General features: G+C 33.7%; 1 protein-coding gene across 3 annotated transcripts in view; it reads right to left on the bottom strand.

Annotated features, from left to right (window-relative positions):
- The window catches only part of LOC119632769 (protein Star), a 60,723-nt gene that overhangs the window by 22,918 nt on the left and 19,334 nt on the right, over nucleotides 1-18,471 (bottom strand). Inside the window, exon 1 of one of the 3 annotated variants that reach the window (XM_038025837.1) lies at nucleotides 17,579-18,065. The exons of the other annotated variants lie outside the window; for them this stretch is intronic. The gene's annotated coding sequence lies outside the window, so the exon portion shown is untranslated. Of the gene's footprint in view, nucleotides 1-17,578; nucleotides 18,066-18,471 lie in introns of those variants that run through there. 3 annotated transcript variants of the gene reach the window in all.

Below are 18,471 nucleotides of genomic sequence, written 5' to 3'. Positions count from 1 at the left end.
GCCGTTGCCGTTGCCGTTGCCTGTTTTGTTATTTATTTAAACTTAAGTAGCCCTACAAACAACATAAGCAAAACAAAATCTCAACACTATAAGGCAGCGCTGACACTTCCACAACAATCGATATTTTTTTAATACAAATACACGAATGAAACGGACACACAAATGTGTGTAAACGCGTAATGATTCTGTTAAATTTCTAAATCTTTAAGCAAGCAAATCAATCAAAAAAGCGAAGAAGATATAAGAAGAAATAAAATGTTATACAAATCAAGGCGTATAACACCTCTTAGAGGTAGACCCAAATTAAATGCAAATGTTGGGAAACTTTGCTTTGTGAAACGCGAAAACTTATCTAACCTGAAAAATCTTTAGTGTGCATTTACCGCATGCGTTCGTAAAGCGCGGATTGTATATACTTTTGCAATTTCGTAAATTTATTCATCAAAAATGTTAATGCGACAACGATTTGAAAGTGTTAAAAATTTAGTTTTCATTTTAATGAGAATTTTTGTAATCTTTTTTTTTTTTTTTTTTTTTGAACACAATACGTAGCCAAACATACACATACATGTATTTATATTCAAGTTTTGTTACTTTAATAGAGAAGTTTCGTAAGTTAAATGCAAAGAGCTTTGATTGTTCGGCTTTTGTGCAATTAACGGTGCGCATGTTAATCAAATATATATATATATATATACATATATATATATATATTTAAAAAAAAAAAAAAAAAATTTTGTAGAAAAAAAAAAATGTTTCTTGTTTGCTTACCGCTCAGAAACTCAGAACATTCGAATTTTGTTATTTTGTTTGTAACACGTAGAGAAATTCTATGAAGATTGCACAGAATGTAATCGTAAAGAACACTGTATCGTAGTTGTAAGGAAATACTTTTTTTTTTTTAATTTTTTCGTTAAGACATTGGCGTTTGTAGCACTTTCTTACCAGTTTTGCTATACGTACAGTGCGGAGAATTCGGAAGGAACGTTGAATGAAGTGTTTTTCCCGTTAACTGGTTGTAAATATAGATGAAAAACCTGATAATGCTAAGGTGGAAACCGAACGTAATTAAGAATCTCTTTCAATATTGGTAACATTATCGTGCTCTTTTGACCAAATAAACCCGACACCTTGCCCTAATTTAGCGCACTTGCAACTGGTTGCAGCACAAGATCATATTAATACGTTCTCTTTCTTTCACTACCTCACTTGTCTAAGACCGGCAGCTGAATCACCATTTAACGACTTACAATATTCCCGAAGTGCCGCAAGCATTAAGCGTTTGCAGATTGATCGCACTCAGCTCGATCCTGTGGATCAGCTTAGTCAGAAAGAGTTTTATCTTGTATTTAAGAAGACTTTCCGACGATGGGCTGATTATAGACTAGACTAGACTAGGCGATCTACGGGAGGAAATTCTTTTCTCGTTATATTTACACCATTATGGAAATCTTCACACTAGGGAATTGTTTCCGCGGTTTAACAAGGGTCAACGCATATTCTCTCTTCGGTCATTGGAAATTCCTTAGCGCGACAGATTCTAGCATCTGCTTTATGTGTCGGTTGGTCGTTTGGCAACGCCACTTCGGGGTGACTAGGATTGTGGAAAGAGATGCCAAGGGCCTGATTGTGCAATTGCTTTGCAATCATTCACTCGACCAAGAGATCGATAGAGCATTTAGTTAGGCAAAGAGCGAATGCCTTCCTGAGTCAAAAAACAAACTCAATTAAGTTCCTAATTCACTACATACGGCACCGAGCATCATGGACTTAAACTTGTGTAAGTGGATATAAATAGACTCACTTGTCTACTAAGGTATGGTATACTCTTTGAAATATCTAATGTGACCTGCATGCCGGACTCTTTTGGAACTTCTACACTCTTAGCATATTTACGTGCTTCATATAAAACGGTGTCATCGAGAAGCAACAGGAATTTCGAACGCCCTCCTAACATGATGTTAAAGCGTGTGGCAGACTTTTTTTTAGTGTAAGCCTTTGCTCATTCGTATGAAATCGTAAACGATTACATTGTTCATGCGCTCTTCTATTTTAACTGTAAAAAATGTAAAATTATTGCTGAAACTGTGAGCCTATTTTGATCATCTGATCATATCTGATCATATAAAAAAGATGCCGAAATCTTGGAGAGCTGCTGCATGGATTGTATCATTCTTAAAGGAGATTACACTGACAAAAAAAATAAAAATGAAAACTTTTCTTGCATATTTACGTCGGACATTTTTCATACAATCCACGCACATAGCACCATCCACAGACTATGATATCTTTATTCTTAGTGATGCAAAGATGAAGAGTTAAGCTTTGCTTCACATTTCTTGAATGAGTTCCATACAGTTTTCGAGTTTTCTCAATAACTAATAGAGGCATTGACAGACCAATCATTACATGTGAGAACCCTTTACTTAAAGAGTACTATGTCAGGAGCATTGCAAACGCGACCCTTTTCGTATAAGTATTCAACATCACTGGCACAACGTGCTCGTATTCTCTCCAATCATGTTTCCTTAGATCGCGAGGGTGTAAGAAAGTCGTTAAAGACTTGCGTTAAGTTGCATATATGTACTTTTTTTTCAAAGTAATTAAAGTCTTTATTAACCCAATTATGATTTCATTGTGACTTTTATAAAATGTTAATTGCGATTTAAATGATTTGATTAGAGCGAACATAAAAAAAATAAATGCTAGAATATCTTTTGTTTCTCCGTTGGATTAAGCTCTTGAGGCAATTTATTTATAGAAGCATATTGTGTAACTATGGAATAACTGTCGATGGCCATTCAAGGCTGCTGATTAATGCACCATTTCTTGAGAGTCTCTTAGGGTCATCGTGACAAAATAACGCCTAATATTGTTATGTATTCGTTTTTCTCCTGCTATTTAAATAGATTTTCTGAAATAGTAAAACCTGATAATTCTTCTCGTATTCGTCATTAAGGCCCCTAAACGATAAGAGACAATTCTATTTCACATGAAGCATTGCGTGTAATGATAAAAATGGACGCTCAAGTTAAATCTATTCATGTGTCTGCAAAAACTTCCCGTAGATATTGGTGCAGATTTATGTAATTTTTGCCTCGCGATCATGTGACAGACACCAATTGTACGCCGTACATTAGTTGAAAGTTGAAATATAAGCGACATCTATAAGCACAGAAGGGGGGCAGAAACTTACATACATTTCATCATCTATGTTTGCCATGATTTCTGGTGTGCGTTGCATGAAAGTTTTGAAAATATATTCCATGCCTGGAGCAGCTTAAAATTGACCCCAATATACATCCATGGACGTTTTGCCCAAGTCATAGCGATCATTTTCTTTCAGATATCCACCGAAATTGACATTTGGTTTCAGTACCGTTTGGAACATTACCACGGACAGACAGACAGTTGCACAACGAACAGAACTGAAAAATTAAATTTTTTTTAATCTTGAATTATATGGGATTACACGGATAGGGTTTTGATGGAGTAAGTGAATGTGAAAACTACGAACGGAGTGGAACTATTTTCCATCTTCAAGTAAGTCTCTAACGGAGTCTAAGTTTTAGCGTTTTCTAATGAAAACTACTCCCAGATAGTTGTCGTTTGTTGATAAATGAAGCCATTGTGCTAACATTTAACGGCTTTGGCCTTTTTTTCGAAATTTTCTCAATATTATGCGAGACATGTTGTAAAGAATTTCGAAGTCGACTTTGCTCGACCATAATACTTTGGCCCATTTACTTTGGAAGAAATGAAAGGGCATCGCGAGATCTTGCAAATACATGTCCCCTTTATGGAACGAAATTTTTAAATGAAGGGGTGTGACAGTAATAAATTTCGCAATGTTTTTTACGGAGCTTTCAGCCATAGGTCGACATTGCAATTGCAAAGATCTGCCTACAGAATTATGGGTAATAATAAAAAAAGATGCACAAATAATAGCGCGACGATATGGCAAAGGGCTGCCAACAGGGGCAGTTTGTATAAAGGTAAAAACTTAAACGATTGTATCCATTACTTTGCCAGTTAGCGAATAAAGATCGAAAAATTGTTGAGCTTTGTTTCCATTAAGCTACCAGACCGCATAAATCACAGCATCACAGCAGCAACATTGCCAGGCGCGCCCACGAAAAACATCGAGAGAGAAACATGGCAGAAAATTGACACTCATTACCACTTAAAAAAAAAAGAAGCAAAACAGAAAGGTCCACCGAATGATAAAATTCTAGCTTCACGTTTTGTTTACGTTTTAAATCCATATCTAATTCAATTTCTAATTATTATTTACATTTCGTTTACATTACGATGTAAACGGCTCGTTTTTTTCTCTCGTCTAAAATTCAAAGAAATGCGTGCGCAACTTTTCTTAATCAATTATGTACAGACACGAAAATGAATTACGGTTAACAAAACACTGTGGATAGTACTGTATAATTACAAAGGTCGTAAATAGAATTAAAATTGTATGCATTGTACTATGAAGCCCGAATGAGTGCTCGCTCTGCAAACGTCTTAGGAACAATTTTTGAAAATAAAAATATTTGGGAACATGTCGATATGAAATGCAGAAACGCTGAATATCAGCTAGACGAGCAGATAATAAGAGGTCGCCTACAACAACATCATAAGAAAAGAAAGGGAAGAAGCGTTGGGCATTATCTTTTCTAGTTATTCCACGTTACAAAATGTTTTACAGATTTACTATATTTTCCTTGGAGTGTAGTAAAGAAAATTTGTGCGTGTTTTTTTGTTTTGCTTCTCTTAAATAAATCAACACATCTTTTTTACTATTATCATAATGTTGTTCCGAGAACTGCAAAACGCAGAAAAAGGTAACAACACGCCAAACCACGACTTTGTACAATTTTGCTACCCTTCCCTTTCTCTCTTCCTTTAGACACTACTTACGACTCTTCTTCATTTCATTTGGTAGATGTAAGGTAAAGAAAAATTGTAGATCTTAAGTCATGCAGGTATTTCAGTGTACCTTTGTCTGTGTGTGTGTGTATGAGTTTTTGTGCATCGTTCAGTAAGTAAAATGAAGCTGAATGTATAAAAAAAAAAAAAATGGGGGAAAAAAAGTGAATTAAATTAAAGCCGTAGAAATGTGTATTGAACATTAAAACGGGGCTTCTCAAAGGAGGCTACTAATAAACCATGCAGTTCTTATCACAAGGAAATCTGAGGCAGTCAAGTTAGAGTTAAATCGAATCATTAATTGTTTGAATGAATGAAAAGAAGTGTTTGGAAAACTTATTGAGAAGAAAGAATGATTTTATGATTAAAAATTTTCTTTATTTTTACTAATACCATGGCATTACTTTGCAAACATATATTTTTTTACTTATATCATTTTTTTTTATCACGTTACAATTTTCTATATTTTATTTCGATTAAGAGAAAATCTATTTCACGAACACGAGTTAAACTCTATTTGATACTTAAATTTCGGTTTCTTCCAGTTACCCACTAACTGATAAAATCAATCACATATGGCTGACAAAATGAAATAAGAAAAATTTACAGCTATAAGAAAAATACAAGAATATATATATACATATAGGCGTACACATTCAAACTTCGTATATATTATGCAAATGTTCCAAGTAATTACTTCTCCTTTCAATAATGCATTTTGTGTTTACTCTCTGTGTGTTTGCCAAAATAACTTCTTGCTCTATTCATATAGGGCAAAAAGAATGCAATTGGTATTAATCTAAGCGAACTGTATAACCATATTGAATAACCAATAGCTTAAATTCTGGTTAAGAATACTTGTTAAAGAATCCGTTTACTAGTAAACCATCAGTTTGGATCAATATTTTAAACAAATGATCATTTTAAGCATTTTAAAAATATAAAATTTTGAACTTGAGAAAATAAAAATATTTCAGACTTTTACTCATAAATGCAAATAAAAAAAATAAATACACAAAAAAAAAAAAATTCAATAAAAACAAGTCTCGGAACTACTGTTTTACTTAACTTGAACATAGAATTAAGTTGAAAACATTCCAGAGCTATGTTTCGCGGTTAATGATCGGTGTTTCATATTGTATTGTAGCAGTGCATTAGCCATGTAACACTGATGACTGCCACCCCACAAATGATTTAGTAAGTAAAACAAAGTATGCATGTTATATATTATGGTTATATATGAAAAACACGTCAATAACAATACTTGTGAAACATAGCACAATTCTGGGGGAAGGAAAGAACGAAGTCGGTCCGTCGGTCCTTTATTTGTTGTGTAGAGAGAAATGTTTAAAAGTTAAAAGCACAGGTCTTTCTATAAATTATTAGGCGCTCATGCGTAACTGCCACGAAAACAGAGCACACAACATAGACAACATTGATACGATGATACAATGAATAATATGTGATCATTAAGAAGCAAGACAAAGAAGCATGAATAGAAGATTGTGTAAACGTAAAGAAAGAAAGAAAGAAAGAAAGAAAGAAAGAAAGAAAGAAAGAAAGAGAGAGAGAGAGAGAGAGAGAGAGAGAGAGAGAGAGAGAGAGAGAGTGAGAGAGAGAGAGAAAGAGAAAAAAAGGAAAAAACTTGAAAACAAGTTCTTCGAATACGAGTCCTTTTTTTATTGCATATGAAAACGACGTTCGTTCTTATTATTTTAGCTCCATATGTTATTCAGATATATTTCAAGCAATAAACACATTATTAGATGTACAATGGGTTTTATGTTAAGCGTAAGAGAAATAAACTTCGGAGGCAACATTTTTGAAATATTTTCTCTAATAAAAGCAAGAGAAACGTATGAATGAAATGAATGCTTCAATGCTATGTTACGCACACATGTAAATACAGTTAGTTACTGGTCAATTATTTTTTACCCCTAAACGAATTCAAAAAAAATTTTTTTGGGTATGCATTGCCGACCGAGATGATATCCTTAAGCTGAATTTGTTAATGAAAGTGAAGAAGAAACCAAGTGTTGACGGCTGTTGCCGTCCATATGGCGAATTGTTGCTGTTTGATCTGTTGTTCCCACCTGTGTGTGTGTGGTCCTCTTTTCTTTTTTTTTATTCGTTTTCTCTCATAAGGGTTAAAAAGAAAAAAATTTCATTTTTCTTTTTTAGTCACCTTAAAAAAAATCTTCTTCAATTTGTCATTTGCCACTATCAGCCAGCACAACGGCACCTTAAGCAAAACAAGTGGACATGTGTTGTTAGTTGTTGGTGGACGTAATAGTGTTGTATATACATAAATTAAAAACAAAAAAAAAACAAAAAAAATGAAACACTTGGCATTTTCTCACTATGGAAATGTCGTTACCTTTTGACCTTAAACCCCGAGGATCTAACAATAAATCATCAGAAGTTGCAGAATGCATAGTGCTAACTAAGAAATGTGAGTCTTATCTTATTTCAAAGTTTGCTAATGATTTTCCCTGTTTCGTTTTTTATGAAACCCCTACGGGTTCACAAATGTGTAAACTTTTGAACGAATTTATTTTTTAATGAAAAGCCAGCCGGGGAGGCCCTGCACACACCCTTAACTCGCATTGCAGTATTTTATTAAGTCCTCGTTAAAATTCTTTACTCATGTTATGTTGAATAATTGTTTAGTATTTCCAAGAATTAATCATAACATGAAAGCATTGGCATACGTACTCGGCTATACCTCTATGGATGTTTATTAATGTGACCAAGTGCATTTATCAGAGATTACTTGAATCATTTGCGCCCCTATCATCTACCGCTAAATTGTTCAGGCTAATCTTAGGAAGACACCTCTAATAGAGTAAATATTTATATAGAACAATCCAAACAGTTTCCAGATTCGTCTGAAAGGTAAGTGAGAAAGTAGTCTGTTATCGAATATGGGGCAATAACTACAAAATTGTAAATTACAGCCTACGACAAAAATTTTTTCTTCTCGATATCATCAAGGACGTCTCCGGTAAATGTAGCACTGTGAAGGTTAGGTAGAAGTGGGGAAAGAGAAAGACATGGGGAATGTTCGCAACTTAGTGGGTGCAGTCAGTAAGTTCTGAGTGACCAGTCACTATAGCTACCACCCGGTAAGGTTTACTGCGTTGGGATTTGAACCCACGACCTTATTCCAAGACATCGCAAGATCATTTAGAAGTATGAAATTCGTCCTCCGTCCCATCCATTAATTTAGTAACTTATTTTATAAATTTCGTATAAGGTGGTGGGTGGTTTCAAAGATTTTCCATAAGTCGAATGCTTACTTCTCTTACATACTTCTTTATTTGCTTCGCAACTGAATTCGATCAATGCACACAGCAATGCTTTGTTTATTACCCTCTTCGTAAAATAGTGGTGGTCTCTCACTTCAATTTCGTTTCATTTCTTTGCAATTTATTATCCTTTTAAACAGAAAGCTTTTATTCACTTATCCACATAAAATTGCTGTTGTCTATAATATTTTGCAATTCTCCCTTACAGTATATTTATTTTATTTACCTCGATGTGCAGTAAATTTCTTTTATAATTTTCCATTCTACTCTTCTACATATTATAATTGATTAAATGTGGAGCTACGGGAGTTCAATCACTTAACTTCAAAAGAAAGTGATTTAAGTGTCTTCGAAAACCATTAGTATGATTAAGTTAATTAAAGCAATTTTACGCAAAACAGATTTGTTTACTTGCGATAAACAATTATTTACTGTACTTTTAGTTCTACTCGTCTATATAAATAAAAAATTTCCCTCCTTTTATTTTCACAAGTTCTATATCTATTTTAACAGTTATTTGAAACCATAAACCATTTCTTATTAATAATTTCATTTCTTTAACAACCGTTAAGTCATTAAATAAAAACAAGTAATTGTACTATGCGAACGCAAACGAACTCATTCCACTCCGCAAGCACATCTACATACCTACATATATTAAGTGATGCCGAGTATGAGAGAAAAAGAGAGAAAAGGAAGAGGAAAATTAAGTTGTAATTTATTGGAAAATATGCAGAAAATATTAATATGTAAATATGTGAAGCGAGCCCTTTTAAGTATTCTTCATATTTCTTTTTTTTTGGGGATATGAAAAATTAATATTAAGGCTGCATAAATTAATCCTTAACGGTTTTTATTCGCCTCTGAACAATATTCATCAAGTATGACATTTACGACGTTTACTTTTACACTCCTATGACCTAAATCGTGCCTGATAATCAGATTTGGCCAAAAGAAAAAAAAAAAAGTACTCACAACATCACAACCATATACCACGCAACACCTTCCACCACTTTGCATAGTACAATTTTCACTTTATTTTCGCGATAAGCTAACAAAAGTTATATCTTATTTCCTGCTTTTGCGGAGAGCCCTTGTAGGTGCACCTTTTAATACTAAACATTACAAATTAAACTTTTGTGGAAAAGTTCACTTTTCGTGCCTGGTATGGGCTCAAAACTATAGCACTAAGCTATCTAAAAAAGTGTGAAAATAAATTCGAAATTACTCAGCAAAGACACCTTCCATATCCCTTAACAGAGCCCAGTTAAATGTTTAGAGTTAAGATATAGTAAATGGAAAACTTGTGTGTGGACACTGCATGAATCTACGAGCTAAACAAATTCAAACTCTGCTAGGAACGATATTTAACTATTTTTTGAAATCTGATAAGTTAGTGAAAAACGGCTGCGGAAAGCACCCCCGCAAAATCCCCGCATCTCTTGCTAAGTCTGCTAACGAAAGATGAAAGATAAATTTGAATATTTTTTGCGCAATCGAAAATATTTCCATATAGTTTCACGTATAATAAAGGTGGAGCACAGGTGACGCGATAGAGTTTCAAATTTGGGTGTTCTTCCATGCCCATTCTTCACTAACGTACCAAATTTCAAAAAATTATTAAAAATAGTCCCTATAAGCAACATTTGAATTCGTTCAGCGTATTTGAAAGGTATTTTTATACAAGTTCATGACGGGTTCACAAGACTATTTCACGTTCTTAATATGGAGGGAGTAGTCTTCCAAATGCAACTATGCCTTATTTATAAATATTTGACAGAATAATGTGACAGGGAAATGTTAGGCCTATTTGCCAGTTAGATTCGAATATTTCTTCACACCCTTATCGAGGTCTAATCTACAAACAAATTTTTTACATCAGCTTTTATACTAACATACTATTGCTCAGCGATTTTGACGACAAATTTTGAAAATTGGAAATTTATTTTGAATAATGACTTGTTGAAAGGTGGTAAGTATATGGCCCGATTCAATCTATTTTCAATACTGTTCACCTTTAGGCCACACCCCACCAGTTTAGTAGGTTTCTTGTAAATATATGTAAAGATTTGCGAGCTGTGTGTTGAACACAACTTTCGACTCACGTGGGTTTTAAGAATGATTGCAAACTGATGCGTTTATGTTGAGCCCGTCTGAATGTAATATGCATTCTCAGCATGCACTGTCCCAATGTAAGCATGCTTCCGATATATGAAACGTTGATTTGATAATATAAAACTGGTCCGCGATTTGAGGCCGTTCAAAAGACCTGTGGAAACACGATGAATTGCAAACAAGTGAAAGAAAGGGATATCAGTTAGTTGGGTAGGTATAATCCCTGGACGTTCATATGTTCATAGAAAGATCTACAGGCAAGGTGTCCTCTCGAATTGCTTTTGGAAATTAAACAAAAAATGAAAAGTGAAGATTCCGAGAATAGGGTGGATAAGAACCATAACTTTACTGTGTCCCAAAAAGCAAAAGGTGAAACAAATGTCGCGACAAGGTGTTGCTTAATGATGCGCAAACTGGCATACAGCCATAAATAATCCGGGAAAGGAAATAAACTCTTTACACATTTACTAATTGATTCATTGTTAGCCTAAGAAACATGAATCGCGAAAGCAGACCGACTAACATCCGAAACTCCAACTATATATAATCCTTGGAAACCAGATATTTGTCTTCGAGAAATTCACTTTCGTTGCATTGTTTGAAAATAAAAATTCCACTTAATTTTCGACCATAGTAAGATGTACTTTTTACTTAAGTGCTAATTATTAATAAAGCCTTTTTTCTGGAACCTGGAAGGAAGTTAGGAGGTGGAGCCGAACAATTTCTTCAACTAATTTGTTAATTGTGGGAACGGCGTCATCCTCAAAACGAAAACCCCCTATTTTCAACACATCAAGTGAGAGATTGCGCTTAAATTTTCCTTAGTGCCTCTGTATAGTATGACTAACTCGCACACAAGAAAATGAAGAAGGCAAGTAGAAAGAACAAACCAAGTGTGTAAGAATTATCGACCCGTTATGAAGTCCATGAGGGGTCGTTTTGTAAAAATAATTAATCAAATATGGAAATTAAAGAAAAATGTGTCAAAGTCTAAAATGCAATAAGACATAACCATTTAGATGCGGTCTAATACGGTCTAAAATATAACTGAACAACCAATGTCAAGAAGATCTACGTTCAGCCAACTTGATCACTAACTTGATAAAATGAAGGAGAAGAAGAAAATCTTATAAAAAACCAGTCGGAAATTTGTTTGCGCATACACGACAGTAACAAAAAGACAACTGAAATATGACCAAAAGGTTATGAGATTTCGAGAACACACACACGTGCCTTTTTGACCACACCAAAGTAAACGTGCTGGCAACAAAGAGAAAAAGATAAGATTTCGATTTCTGTAACTCGTATTTTCCCACACTCTGGTTTAATTTCTATTTCATAAAAATACAACACATGAGCGTCGTATCTATATATATATAATAAATATATATATATATATATATATATATATATATATATATATAAATATAAATAAAAATAAAAAAATAGATAGAAACATACAAAAACAAAAAAATTTATGAGTAAGAGATTTAATGTGTTTTAAATTAAAAAGTAATGTTTAAAGTTTATAGAGTTGCAACTGTCTACCACCACAAGGGTCAGAACTACTTTTTGTTATTTATGTGAGAACAACTGATTGTGCGTAAGAATTTCGTTGTTGTGGCTTTCAAGCAAACTTCAGATTTTTAATTAAAATAAACACATCCACACTCACCTAGATTGTTATATACGTTCGCGTTCTTATATAAAGAAAAAAAAAAAAAAAAACGAAAACGAAAAAGGGAAAAAAGAAGAAGAAACAAAGGATACAAAGCTTATATGCAGATCAATTCCTTTTTAACCCCTTGGGGAATGTTAAACTTTTTGTTTGATATATTTTAGAATTTTTACAAGAGAACTGCAACCTCAACTTGGCGATCCACTTACGTATACATATGTACATACATACATACATGCACATACATACATACATGTACATACATACATATACGTACACGACAATTTATGGCAAATTTCGTTTTGCTAAATTGAATGCGTACGCGTGTGTGTGTGTGTACTTGTGAGGCCAGTGTCATTCTTATCGCGTGTCACGTACGTTTAAAATATTCTTTTTAAGAAACCGAAGGGTTTTTGGTCTTTTCTTTCCTCTTTTCTCTTTACGTGCCTTTCGTCTCTTTTACTTCCATATCCTCGCATAATCTCTTTAATGCTTTAATAATAATTGTAAAGATTTTCATGGTATAAGTGTAAGAACATGCGTGCTTAGGCTTCTTAAGCTTACGGCACACAGCACACTGATGTCTGGCATTGATAAAAACAAACAACTCTTAAGGAAATAAAAATCTTCTTATCCCCGTACTTGGGAAAGCGAAGAGTAAACTAAGAAAATATTATAATAAAATAAGGGAATGTTCGTTCGTATAATGTTGTTTAGCGAATTACTTTTAAACCACCACCGACCATCATTATGCATTGATTGACCCCTTATTGCCTCTTTTATAAGCTCCTCGATGTTCGAACGTAATTCTATATATATTGTCGCAAACGAATAAATGAATGACTACCAGGTTAACTGACAGACGGAGCAACAGAACATCAAACATATATATATACATATATATATATATATATATGTATACATATACGTATATATGCGAGAATGGTAAGTACTAAGCGGCACATGGCAGGTGTTTATCACAGTCTTAAGCTCTTTTTTATTCACCTTGTACTGATTCCTTGCTTTTAACCCCAAAAACCTTTTTAATACATGCTTTTTTTTTCTTTTCATTTCTTTTGAATTTTTATTATTTGTTTATAGCGATGTCGTTGTTGTCATTTCCCCCTATGCGTTTCTTTTATCTTCTTCATGGAATTTATGGTCGGTTTTAATAAAATTTGACATTTATTAACGTCTGTCTATATATATTTATATGAGGTTATTGCATGGTGTGATTCTTATTGTCATAAATAAATTGTAGACGTAGGCGCTTTGCAGTTGCTCTTTGATTTGATTGTTTATGCCTTCATAATTCGATTAAGGTTTTCTCCTCTTAACGAGATGGCGCTTAATGCTTAATTGATTTGTTTCATCATTTTATGATCGTCTCTTGTATATCTTTTAGTTCTGTTATGATAAGAGCGCGAGTCAACATAAGATAGCATAATCTATATGATAGCATATATCTATAGGAAACCACTAGCGCCCCCATTCAATTATATATAGCCGAACACTCCGGCTACAAACATTGAAAATCTCACCGGACTCAGTTAAAAGGGTTTTCTTACCATTTATGAAAGGGTGAAAGCAATTATTACTATAACTAATTTATCCAGATATATAAATTATAAGACTACAGTCTTCAAGCATCTAAGGCCATCGACTGAAAATTCCTCCGCCCTTGAGATTTTAATCGGCGATCATCGAGTTGTTAGTCGCGGTTTTATATAAAAATATAATTTAAATTTGCCCTAAATAAAAAGTACAAAATGTAATGTTAGAATAAAAAAAATATATATATAAATCTTTTAACAGATCCCTGCTCTTATTATCCAAGTAAAATATTCACTACTCTACTTATGTGTCAACCAATGCTAGTGAATTCTGCACTTACGAGTGATCTCTTAATAATTTCAATACATTTTCAGTCTCTTAAATATTTGAGGGAAATGTTAGCAGGCTATGCTCCAAATTCATGCCAGGTAAACTTTTATTTAACGGAGAAATTTTCGATCTTCTTCGGAGCTGTGTCAGGTCTTCTCGGCGAACCGTGAGCGACTTTCAACCAGTTCTCGATTTCAGTTATGATTCTTTCAAAATTTAATCAACGGATAGACAAGTCAATCCGGATATCCTCAAACACTCAAACACAAGCAAAATGACAAAATTAATACACTGTCGCTTTACTCCAATCGTAGCGGCGGCAGAATTTATCATACGAATGTATTGGATGAACTAATCTTCTATTCTTTCCTTGAATTTTCTTAATGAATTTGTTTTTTTTTTTTTCACTTTTCAAAAATTATTAGAAAAAAGAAAATTTATAATTTTTCACTTATAAACACGCATTCATTCAGGCTAACAATAAAATTTATTTAAAGATTTTCGACGCAAGTTTTACCGAAAAGTTAGTGATACATTATTTTCACAGAGTTATGATCGTCTAGCATACTCACATGCACACGCACACAGCAGACGAGCAACCATAAAAGCTATACATGTCACTCAACACAGAAGCATTGAGAAACAAAGCATAAAAATATTTAAGTATCTTGTCTGTACTAAAATTTTATTAAAAAAATAAATAAATATTTGAAAGAAAAAAAAAAAAAAAAAAAAGAAATGATATAAGAAATGGTTTTTGTTTAATATAACAAGTGAAAATTTCCACGAAATCTATAAACAATTTGTGTATATTTATATTTACTTATTTATTTACTTTGATCAGATCGGTGCTGTAGTCGCTGAGAACAAATTTGTTATTATAGAGAAGCAATTAGAAAATATTAATAGAGCGAGGGAGAGAGAGATAGAGAGAAGGGAAGAGAGCTCGTTCGAGAGACCATTATAAGACATACCGGTGCATTGTGAAACTATTAAACTTGTTTTTGTTGTTTTTTTAAGTATTTACTACACATGCCATTTTAATGTTCCTTTTTTTTTTAAATATTCGTAAAAGTAATTAATACTTATTTTCTCTTCGAAAATAAATCGCTCTTATTGCGGCAGCTGTTGCTATTTCCCGAACCTAATGAAAAATATCTAATCATACATTGTTCACTACACTTACGATTTTTCATTATTTTACTTGTGTTACTTTTGCATAAACATTTAGGCGCATATTGCTATAGAGAGGAATGCACGCACACATCAAAGATTTCATAGATGGCCGACTTTTCACTTTTGCGTGATCAACTTTTTTCTGGGAGATGGGTCATGATCAACTTGCACAGCTACAATCAGACAAAGTGTCAGGACTATGAATTTATATTCATAACACACTATTGAACTTAGTTTCTTTTTATATGTAAGCAAAATGTTAATACGGTGACGGTTAGACAAAAAAAGGGAAGAAAGAGAAGGGCAGTGGTCGCCACCTTACCAGATCGCCAATTATCATACCTTTACCGACTGAACACTCGTTACGACTACGACAACTTCTCAACGCTAATTGTGTCCGGGGATGCCGATTTAGCAAACGTACTTCTGATCTACTTGGCCTTGTGCACTTCAGGATTAGCGTGCTGCTATCTGCTTCTGACGACGATCGAATAGAATGAGTGCCATGATCGACTGTTCGACTGCTATTCACCGCCACTGACTGACTTCAATAGGCCACTGACTACTCCTACCATAGACATTTTATATACGCTCTTTATTAGCTTGAGTTTATAAATCGATTAAATGCCATTAAAGTTCTAATGATAAGTTACTCTGAGAGGTTCGGTTGAGATTTGAAGCTCTTCTAAAATTAATTTGCATATACGAAATCGAAATTGTTTTATTATTATTTCAAATGTGAGGAACAATTTCAACAAAGCATAAGAAAACTTGCGACTTTCTAAAGTTACTTACTTACTTGAATAGAAAGTGCAAACACTCGCTTCCTTGCCAATAATCTGCGTTGAAGTCTGCGAAATTCTTACTTTAATATTAAAAAATGTTTCCTTTTTTTTTGGTTTTATTTGTTTAAAGGCATATGCCAAAGACGTATAAAAATTGGATATCGAAACAACGTTGTTCATGAACGCAAAAGGGAACAACATGTGTTTCTAATGTGAAAGATGCTTTCGTGCACGTGCCTGTTTGGAAAGATTATGATAGACAAGTTTCATGTATCATGTCAGTTGTTACACGGTGCAGTTCGAAAGGAAAATCAAATTTCTAAACAAGGTTTGAAGCCGAAAAATGTTCATCTTGCGTTCAAAACATCTGCTGGGATAGGTTTTTCTGTATTACAAAAACTACAGGTGTTAGTTTAAATGAAAGGTGCAGCCTCGTCCCTTTTACATAGGCATTTAAAAACAACAAAAAAAAAAAATGAAGTTTTCCTTAAAACGTGTCAAGATGTTTAGAAACATCTTGCGCTTAGCGTATTTGAATCATTCTCTATACGGAAATACGTTTGAATATTTTTACAGATTATTATTTAATTTTCCATTGAAATCTGATAGGACGGAAGCAGGTATCAGATGGTCGCTTCTGTTCATATGAGGATGGAAAATTTTCTAAATTATATTTTACAACAATTTTTGTAGTAATAGTAGGCACTTAGCTTGCAAGCAGGTCGTCTATTGAGATGTGAAAATCAATTGAAAGTTTTTCGGCTAAGTTAAGCGCGGACGAAGAGAATTTAAAGCCCGATGTAAACATACATAAGTTTTTTCTGCGCTATTGATACGTACGAGCCAACGCAACATTTTCGAGTGTCCGTTTGCTTATCTGCTCCCTGAAAAGGTAATCATAATTAGTTGTATGCACGTTTGCTTGTTTCGCTTTACTTGTGTCACGTTACGGTTATATGTAGCACTCACCACCAATGGCTGCGTAAGTGAGTAACATGTCGTATTTATATCGAAAGGGCTTTTATGAGTTTGTCGCATGCGTTTGGTTAATTATGTGGTGAGGTGAACAAGCACAGTAAAAAACAAAACTATTCTCGTCATGGATCAAATAAATAAATCAATTATAATTTTCTTATTGCTGCACTCCTTAACCGAAGATAAAATTAAATTCAAAAAAGTCTACAAACGATTTTCTACCGAGAGATTGCAAAAATCAAGGTAAAAATCAAAGAACGGGAGTTAAAAAAAAAGTTTCCGAGATTAAGCTCCGATCAATAACTTACAGATCGGTCGTCTTATTTAAGATTGACATCGGGTATCAGATCCTTATAACGAAAAATATAAAGGATTAAATTCAGTTTCAGTCAAATTCACATAGCAAAGCAAGTTGTACGCACAATCGTTTTGAGAAGCGTAACTGCGATCCACGCGGTGTGCCACGAGCTTAGGAGACCTGTAGCTAACATTGATTTTTGTGCGGATTGCATTACATGTTATATGACAGAACTTTTCATAGGGTTTTTTCATCAGTTCAAAAACTATGGCTGACACATACATTTATTACGGGTTTTGAAAGGAGATTTCTTTTGACTCAAAATCTGTCTTTGTGCAAAAAGAGCTAATGATTTTTAATACATATAAAAATTCAAATCATTTGAAATCAATCAAATTTCTTATTATATAATTTCTCACAGTACTTTTTCACTTACTTTACACTTTACAATGGATTCATATAACGTCGCTGCCTTTCTTTATTCTATTTTTTTAATTTCTACTCGCATTCAACGTAGTTTCTGTTGTTGTTATTAGATTTCCATTGATCTTTAAGTAAGAGTTTGTATTAATTTCACATCCAGCGGCCTTTGTGCTTGCACATGCGAAGATATCAGTGCGATAGTTGTTTGCTGCATGCAATCGTGTTCATGCTTCAATACCTGTCAAAACTTTCAACCGATGCAGAAAGAGAAGTATTAGACCACCAAAGCTAGACAAAGGCAAAGGCGTACATGTTGTGACGTTCTCTCTTGTTTCCATTCTATTCATTATTTCTTATGTGTAAGAATACGCATGCTATTGCACAAGGAATACCCATTTATCATCGACGAGCTGTCATCTGATTTGATTTGATTAAGTCGTGCCTCGATCCGTGTTTAGCGCGCAATATCTCCCATGAGAATTGTGAGATCCTGCAAGTAGGGTATCAGTAATTCGTTTTTGCTTTCGCGCTTTATTTTTCTTTATATTTTCTTTTTCTCCTCATGTATATACATATCAATAGTCTGCTGTTTTCTGAACATGTTCTAGCGAAGATGAGAGTAAAAAACAAATATTATGAAAAGAAGGCAATGGCTGGAAGGTCTGTATTGTAAGACAATTTCTTGTACAAGAACGAAATGGTGAAAGATAATATAACTGCTTTCGCATTCTTCTTCTGCCTCTTTCTCTCCATATGAAAAGCATACGAAGCAACAATCCAAAAATGGTAAAACAAGGCGAGGTCGCAATAACTGAATGACTTGTTGGTTATTTCATAATCACACAACTGTAATGAGCGTTTGTATATATATATATATATATATATATATATATATATATATATCTA

This window comes from Glossina fuscipes, unplaced genomic scaffold, assembly GCF_014805625.2.
Source record: "Glossina fuscipes isolate IAEA_lab_2018 unplaced genomic scaffold, Yale_Gfus_2 2, whole genome shotgun sequence".
Taxonomy (NCBI): domain Eukaryota; kingdom Metazoa; phylum Arthropoda; class Insecta; order Diptera; family Glossinidae; genus Glossina; species Glossina fuscipes.
The sequence above is the reverse complement of the archived record's forward strand: the minus strand, read 5'-3'. Positions and strand labels throughout refer to the sequence as shown.